Here is a 9,136-nt window from a genome sequence, read left to right as displayed (position 1 = left end):
AAAGTTAGAAATAACCTTATGCTTTACTTTAGTACTCAGAGAAGAATTAGAGAATATGATGCTAGCAAGTGGTTAACAGAAACATATTGAGTAAGTTTGAATGGATACAATGAATTAGAAATTTTCAGCAGAGTTAGTAGAAGTACGATTTGAGTTACTTAATCGAGTTAGCACTACTAAGTGGATAACTATTTGAATACACCAAAGACGTGTTAGAACCCACAGGGTTTAAGTTAAATTTGAGGTATAGAAATTGGTGAAAGAAGAAAACATCTAAGCAGTAAGAGAGCAAGCTATAGAAGAAGAGCCTTTAGGAGTTATCAGGAAAGAGTTTTCCTCAAGACTGACAAAGCTAGTATGCCAGTTATGTACATTAGAAACCCGTTCATTTAAGGAATCCAGTTTTCTCAGTAAGTAAGACTTGCTTGAAGTAAGTCGAAGAAATGAGTCGTCAGTATGTTGGAGGAAATGAGCGGAACCGCTAGATGACCACTTATTGCTAACTCAAGGGATCCACAGGCTTTAAACGTCGGCCTTTTGAACTAAGGGGAGATCGTGTGATAAGGTGCCGATATAGATTATGTGTTTCGTAAGTTGTGTAGGTGTTAAGGAGATTATGTCAGAGGATCACAGTTTTATGTAGCCAAGATAAGGTGCGTAGAATGTAATTTTTGTCATGCAGTTGAGATCAAGTACTAGGTAATTATGTTATGAGATAAAGTTCTAGATCGAATAGCGGATTTTAAGGGTATACGGTCCAATTCCAGAATAATTCATGCACTATGTAGTACCAATGTCCAAACATACTCTACACATGCCTAGCATACCTATCTTATGCCCTTGTTAAAGCTTTACACTCCATATTTAGGATACAAGAATTAAGACTCCATACGATAGTAAGCTATGCAAGGGAATGTTCTTTCATGTTTCTCACATCAGGTTGTACTCATGTCCAAGGTTAAAGACCGTATTCATGTCTCACGTATTTATCTTGCTTTTATACCCATGACCATGTTTTAGCTCCTAAGTGATTTCTTATTATGATGTTGACATTTATAAGGATCGAAGGGAAGGTAACATAATAGTTTAAAGACTGAGAATCCTATGGAATGCACACCTATTCCTTGGACAAAAGGAAAAATGCCATAGGTGAATGACTTATTTCGACTCCAATGGTATACTACCTATGTTTTCACGTACTCATGTCCATGATAGACTTATTCGAGCATCCACCTAAAGAAATAGTATAAAATGATGTTGGTAGGAAATAATGAGAGTAAGTCATGATGGATGTCCTATCCACGATTACATATGCTTATGTCCCTTTAGCTAATGTTTTACAATCATGATGACATGATCCCTTTCTCCTTTCGCTAAGTATCTATGGATCGTTATGTTCAAGGTGACTATCTACCCATGTCTTAGATGCTCGAAGAACGAAGTATTCATGCCTATAATCCATTCTTTCATGAACCTTATAAAAAAATTAAAAAAAGGGCGTGTACTCATGGTGATAAGAGTAAGCTATGTTGAAATATGTCCCATTCTTTCGGTCTATCTAAATCCTAAAGGTAACGTTTTATCCTTGCCTATGTCTCTGACTCAAGAGTGAAGCCTACAAATTGTGCTCCATGCAAGTCACACTTATGTCTTAGTCATACTCCAATGCTCATAAACTCAAGTCCATACGCCATGGTATGCAGTACCATGTCAATGCCATGTTTCTCATGTACCCATGTCCCCTGTCCTGCTACTCACGTATTCATGTTTTATGCCATATTAATCCTGTTACCATAAATGTTCCATGTTACGTCCTTCCGTTTGATGTACGCATGCCACGTTTATGTTCTAAGACAAAGTGCCTCCTATGATTTGAACGAATGATTCCTCGCTCTCAATCCTTTATGATCTGCTCACGATAATAAGCAAGGTATGCCAAGGTATTCCTATCTATGTTTCAGAGCAAACAAGAGTTTCTTTCCTTCACCCTATGGGGCTTATATCAGGAGTATTCTACTCAGATTCGACGTATTCATGTCATGCCTATGCTAGACCTTTATGAATATGTAGGTAGGATAATATTCCTATTATATGACTCAAATCTGTCTCATTCGCACCGAGTTGCGCCCACATTCAAAGCCTAAGTCGTACTCATATCTTATATGTCAATCGTGATGGTGATATATGAACATCTATGATCAAGCCTCTAAGTGTTCAGATCTCATCTCCGCTCATCATACAAATCCCCTGCTGTAACAATCATGTTTTCGATATTCAGATCTCATGTTATGATATCCATGTTTACACGTATTCGTATCACATGACAGTTTAGCACTCATGTATTCATGCCAGACAGTTTTCATGTATTTATGTCCCATGTCATGCTTTTCATGCCCAGATAATCATGTAATGTTCGTGCCTATTTTCCAGTACTCATGTAATTCGTGCCTATGGATTCTCTTCCAAACTCCATGTATAGTAATCATGTAATCATTCAGCCATATCCGTGTGTCACGCCAGCTCAGTATTCATGTTAGCCACATTCAAGATTCAGAAATCACGTTATGTCACATCATGCGTAATAAGATACCCTGTGAGTTGTGTGTTGGTACTTTAGTTAGCTGGCAGGCGTTTGAGAAATGTCGTGAGGGTCTGAATTATGAAGGAAGTCCTGCCATAAAATTTTCTAGATTCTGTAGTTAGTAGTGATTCTTAACCTCTATTAATAAATCAAGGACAGTTGTTTCACGATTCTCAATCAGGTAGGTACGACTCAGTTTCATGCTCCCATGTATGTTTCCATGTAATCACGTATTCAGGTCTCATGATCCATGACCATGTTCCCACGTTTTAGCTTTTATGTTTCATGTCATGTTTCTTCACGTTCATGTATTCAAGCCATGTCCAGTCCCATTCTTAACCAAGACCCATCATTCGAGGACGAATGATCCCAAGGGGGAGATATTGTAATATTCCGTAAATCCGAATTAGGTATGAATGTATAATCTAGTATAAAGGTGATATTTTAGCTATACGAATCTACTTGGGATGAACTCGGGTGATAAACGGTCGTTTTGAAGTCAAACCAAAAGTGAAGCTCTTAAGGCCTTCTAAATTCGTCTAAGTCTAGGATAGTCTGTACTTATGGCCTGTTTTCGGGCACTTGAGTTAGGAATTTGTGGAAACTTCCTTCTTGAAAGTTGTAGCCCTTTGAAATACCTTTCCAACGGTATATTATAGGGGTCAAGGGGACCTCTGTACAAAAAGTTATGGCCATTTTACTGAAGGATTACAGTGCAGTCCGTTCACCGATCATGTTATACGACCCATATAATTTTATACGGACCGTATAACTCATCCGTACTTCAGGACGCTCCAAATCGACGTTCTGTTCAGCCATGATAAATATGGTCATATTATACGGACCGTATAAAATTATACGGACCGTATAATATGTCCATATAACCTCCGCCTCATTTTTATATAAATCCAAGTCTTGAGTTCTTCTATTTCATTATTCACAATTCCAAGCCCTAGCAACAATCCAAAACATCAAGGTAAGTCAATCCAAACCCTTCCAACTCAATTCTAACATATACTCTAATAATCTAAGCAAGAAATCATTGTTCCTAATCTAGGATTTTCAAGAAAACCCATCTCAAGGTTCAAGAATCAAGATTTAGGAAATCTTCTCCAAAATTCAAGTCTTTAATTCAAGATTTTGGAGCAATTAAGGTATGTAGAACTTCCATCCACATGTGGGAATCTCTACGTTCTTCCCCATGCTCCGTTTCTTGATATCCATGAAGTTCAAACCCTAGGGCATTAAACCCAACATATTGGTAGCCCATAGTTATGTATTTATGTATATGAATTTGTATCTATATTCATTATTGTATTCCTAACCTTCCATTACGGTTATTAGGAACCCTAGCTTAATCCATAAATCATGAATTCTTCCTCATGTGTTCTCATTATGTTTATATGAAACTTTATGATTTTATGTAACAAGTTACAAGCATGTTTTCAAGTCAATTATATATATAATTATGAACTATTATTATTACTCATGAATCAAGAACATGTTTGCAAGACTACGACAAGTTATTTCATGAAACCATGTTTACAAGCTATTTCATGAAACCATGTTTACAAGTTATTTCGTGAAATCATGATTACAAGTTATTTACAAGTTGTTTCACGAAAATCATGGGCTTCTTAGCCAACTATATCATGTTCATGTTTTTGGGAGTTGCTTAGTTAACCGAGAAGGCTCGTATAGCCCGAAACTACGTCGCCACCGTAGGATAAGGGTTGTCGGCAAGGAGGCAACACCTTCATTATGCGGTTTGATCCTTACATGCTTATTATTACTTAAATCTCATATCCCGGCAAGGTGTGAGTGTTCGCTGGTAGGACGCAAGTACTGCATCATGTTGTCGGTTATACTATAGCATTCCCCACGTTATAAGCAGTTTTATATACATGTATTTCCATCGATTTACTGTTTTCAGACTTTACTCACGTCTCATGCTCATGTTCAAGTTCATTCAGTTTCAGTTCATGTCCTATACCTATGTTGTGCCATGTTCTTCATTTCAGCAGGTTTTACATACTAGTACTATTCACCATGTACTAACGTCCCTTTTGCCGGGGCTCGCACTTCGCGCGGTGCAGATACCGATTTTCGTGAGCATACACCGCACGCAGAGATCACCTCGGTTATCGCCTTATTGGTGAGCCTCTACTCCTCTCGGGTTCAACATGGAGTTTGCATTAGTATTTAGTTATGGTAGTCCAGGGTCATGTCCCGGTAGTTAGTATTCGTACATGTTTTAGAGGTTTCATAGACATGATGTTAGTTCACGAGAGTCAATTATGTTTTCATGCTTAGACTATTACGTTTTCATGAATTTTACATGCTATGAGATAATTTCAAGACTTTATTCCGCAAATTACATTTTCATGATTCATTTAAATTGCATCATATAGAGTATATTGTTTTGATGCCCATGTTGGCAAGCAAGCGATGAGGTTCGCTAGGACACATGCAAGCAAGGCCCGAGTGTCGTGTTACGCCCAGGCCATGGTTCGGGGCGTGACAATAAGCTTCTTTGTTTGACTTGGCGTGCCACGTCATTTGACACGTGACACCAGAGTGGGCTTCAAGGAAGATGACATCTTGGGCTTAGCAAAGTGGGCTCATTATTTATAGCCCAAATCAATGGACTAGCCCGGCAAAATTGGATCATTAATCAAAACCATATTTATTGGACTTAAATAATTAAGTCAATCATATTAACCCATAATATTTATTTGAACTAATATATCTTGAATTTAATACAATCCAAATTTCTTGTGGATTTAAATTTAATAAAATATCATTGTCCACAAATGCCCCCTACTTCAAGACTTGTCGGAATATAAACTCATTGGATTTCTCGGAGACTAGTTTTGAAGTATTTGAGTACCAAAATTGACCTCTACCAATTTAAAACTTTAGATATCTTGTGTGAACAATCGTATTTGAGTTCAATGGTATATCATTTCCACTTTTTGTGCAATGGAGAAAAAAGTAGATTTGACATGCACGATGCTTTGTCATTATATCCACACAGGAGCACACGAATTTGCCACTTGTTTTCTTTTTCTTATTGTTGCCATGCAAAATAATATCAAAGCAATAAATATTGCTTTTATCCCTATTTTTCAAAAGTGGAAGATACTGCACGGACTAATTGGAAATCCTTTTCCAAATCAAACAAGGATTTGCATAGTGCCGCCGCCGTAAATCGTATATGTCCTAGGTCTGAAAGTTTCTCCAATAACTTAAGAGTCCTATTAGGATTCGAGTTCCATGTTTTATTCGAATTTGGACAGCCCACACACCGCCTTTTTTCACCCTATAAATAGGGGTCAAGTCCATAATATTCTCACATTATTTTCTTGGAGGAGCAAACGTCTCCAACGTTCTTGGTGAGTATTCTTCAAGCATTTTTTTTTTCTGTGTTAGTCTTTTTTTTTTTTTTTTTGTAGGTCCAACACAAAAAGTTCATGAGAGATCAGCTTAAGGTGCGAGAGAATAATATTACCTCCGACATCTTAAGACTGACATACGATATCTTTTTATCGAAATATGCATGAAGCAATCGGCTTAGGGTGCGAGAGAATAATATTACCTCCGATATCTTAAGACTGATAAGTGGTAGCCTTTTATTCATGAAGCAATCGGCTTAGGATGCGAGAGAATAATATTACCTCCGACATCTTAAGACTGATGAGTGGTAGCCTTAATTGATATATCCATGAAACCGTCAGCTTAGAGTGCGATAGATTAACATTGCCTCCGACACCTTGAGACGACAAATAAAGATCCTTTTGACGACGTATGCAAGAAGCAATCAGCTTAGAGTGCGAGAGATTAATATTACCTCCGATACTTTGAGGCTAACAAGTAAAGACCCTTTTGATGATGTATCCAAGAAGCAATCAGCTTAGAGTGCGAGAGATTAATATTACCTCCGACACTTTGAGACCGACAAGTAAAGACCCTTTGATGACGTATCCAAGAAACAATCAGCTTAGAGTGCGAGAAATTAATATTACCTCCGACACTTTGAGACTGACAACTTGTGCTCCTTTTAACAGTACATTCACAAAACAATCAGCTTAGGGTGGGAGAGATTAACATTGCCTCCGACACCTTAAGACTGATAAGTCCCGTTTACATAAACCACCAACTTCAACCTTGTGATTAACCAAGCTTCTTTGTTCAAAGTTTGAAGATATGGTTCACTTCAGAGATTATACGTCTCCGTCCTCTAAAAACAAGTATCTCATTATTGAAGCTGAAAATGGCGAAATCTTAACCAACTTGCTGACTCATATTCCACTGGTTGGTTGGTACGCTGGTCCGTGGCCATCTTTGAGGAATTCTCTCCATATGCTAAATTGGACTTCAGAACACAACCAAGGCTCTAATCGATCGTCAACAATGTGGTCCCTTCAGAATCCTAACCATCGCAAGTCGAACGTTGCGGGCACCCTTCCTTGTTTAGGACGTCGAATACTTCAAGGACAAGTACATTGGGGATCAGGAACCATGGAAATTGACTGTGAATATCATCATACACCAGGATATTGGGAATGGGCTGAAGATGTGCTTGCGTTAAGTCAACAAATTTTTTGAAGACAACGAGAATATATGATGCAATTTATGTCGTTCACCTATGATCGCAATTCAAACATATTGCAAGCATTCTTTGAAGCCTGGTGTCTAACGACAAATACATTGCTTACATCCATTGGAGAGCTATCAATATCTGTCACGACCCAACCTCGTAGGCCGTGACTAGCACCCGAGCGGGGCACACTAACACACTTATCATACAGAATCACATACGGATGGCTTATACATACACGAATATCAGACACTGTCTCAAATCGTCTCAAACACAAACATGTGCATATCACAGAAGCCGGCAAGGCTATCAAATGGCGCATCGGCCCAAAATATATACGCAGGCAAGCCGACAAGGTCGCCACCGCGAACGGGGATCGCCAGAACATATAACGTACAAACACACACGTACGTAAGTAGGCACAACCCACATATACGTCTACGTACCTCTAAACATAACAACGAGAATCATATGACGGGATGTGGCCTCGCCGTACCCCCGAATAACCAATACATATGCAACGGAAGAACATATATACCAAAATATGGGCCCAGAACAAAGGGAGCACTCCAAATGTGAGAATAGGTGTCCTAGATCAAGTGATCACTTAACCGTGCGTCTGTACCGGCATGAAACGCACCCGAAGACAAGGGGGGTCGAAGATGAATATGTACCGAGTATGCAAAGCAGAAGATACAAACAACCGAGTCATAATCGAAACAGAAGTACAGAAAATAAGTGCAATATCCAAAATGCCAAAATGTTCATTTTTGAAAATACAAATCATGAAAGGGGCTCATAAAATATGGTCGCCCGCCCGTCGATGGCGCCATAACACATCATTCTCCAGAAGATTTCATATCTCCGAAACCCGACATACCGCGATCAAAAATTCAGCGGACAATATCACATATACACGGTACCCGGCCCTATAGAGGAGGGGCTCGGCGAACCGGACACATCATAACATCAAATATACACGGTACCCGCCCAATAGCGTAGGGGCCCGCGAACCGGACACATCATACTTCAGAATATCATATAGTGCGCACGATACATAACCGGCCCGGACTCGGCGAAAGATGCAATAACCATTTGCACGAGCAGAGTAGTGAGTAACCATATGCATAAAATCATTATCATAAACTCAAAAGATAAGTAAACTGATCGTACTTGAAATCGGGATAATAGTCATATCATATTCTTTCAAAAGTCATCAGAAGTACGTAAAGGAAAGTTGCGGGGCCCACGGATGGGTGTCGACCCAAGTCGGGCCCGCCTATGAAAACCATAGTCATCATATGCCATAAAAGCTCCTACGAACATATCGAGGCAATCCGAGCCTTTTCGTGAAAGTTACGGTCGTTCGTAGTTTTAACTCTTTAAAAACAAAACTTTTTATGCGACATTTGAAAACCAAATATTCCAAAGACAAAAGGGCCAATATTTCATCACATCAAGCATACGAATACCAAGAAACAAATAAGAATCATAGACATGCTCGGATCGCGAGAATAGAATTTTCGAGGCTCGTGTCATAGCCTATTTATAACTAAGGCATGCCAAAAGAAGGAAGGGTTGAGCTTACACACCTTGATCGCTCTCAAAGCTAATCCAAATCAAGCCTATGTCTCGGACTCCCCAAGATCTACATGACATCATTAAATACCAACATTAACTATAGGCATTTAGGAGTTCATTTCCAAACTAGCACTTAATTCTACGAAAATTTGGGCAGCATTTCCCCTGTAAATGCACAACCCCGAGAATTCAACTCGGCCAAATTCAACAACAACAACACCAACAATCATTCTAGCAACACCAACAATCAATTCGGAACGCATTTGAACATTAATAATTCTTCTCCACATATTCCGACAACTTTCCAATTGTTCATTACAATTACATACATACAAACCAATATACAATCAAACTAACACTAATGCTCATATTTG

This window comes from Lycium ferocissimum, chromosome 11, assembly GCF_029784015.1.
Source record: "Lycium ferocissimum isolate CSIRO_LF1 chromosome 11, AGI_CSIRO_Lferr_CH_V1, whole genome shotgun sequence".
In the NCBI taxonomy this organism is placed as follows: domain Eukaryota; kingdom Viridiplantae; phylum Streptophyta; class Magnoliopsida; order Solanales; family Solanaceae; genus Lycium; species Lycium ferocissimum.
This window is presented reverse-complemented; position numbering follows the sequence as displayed.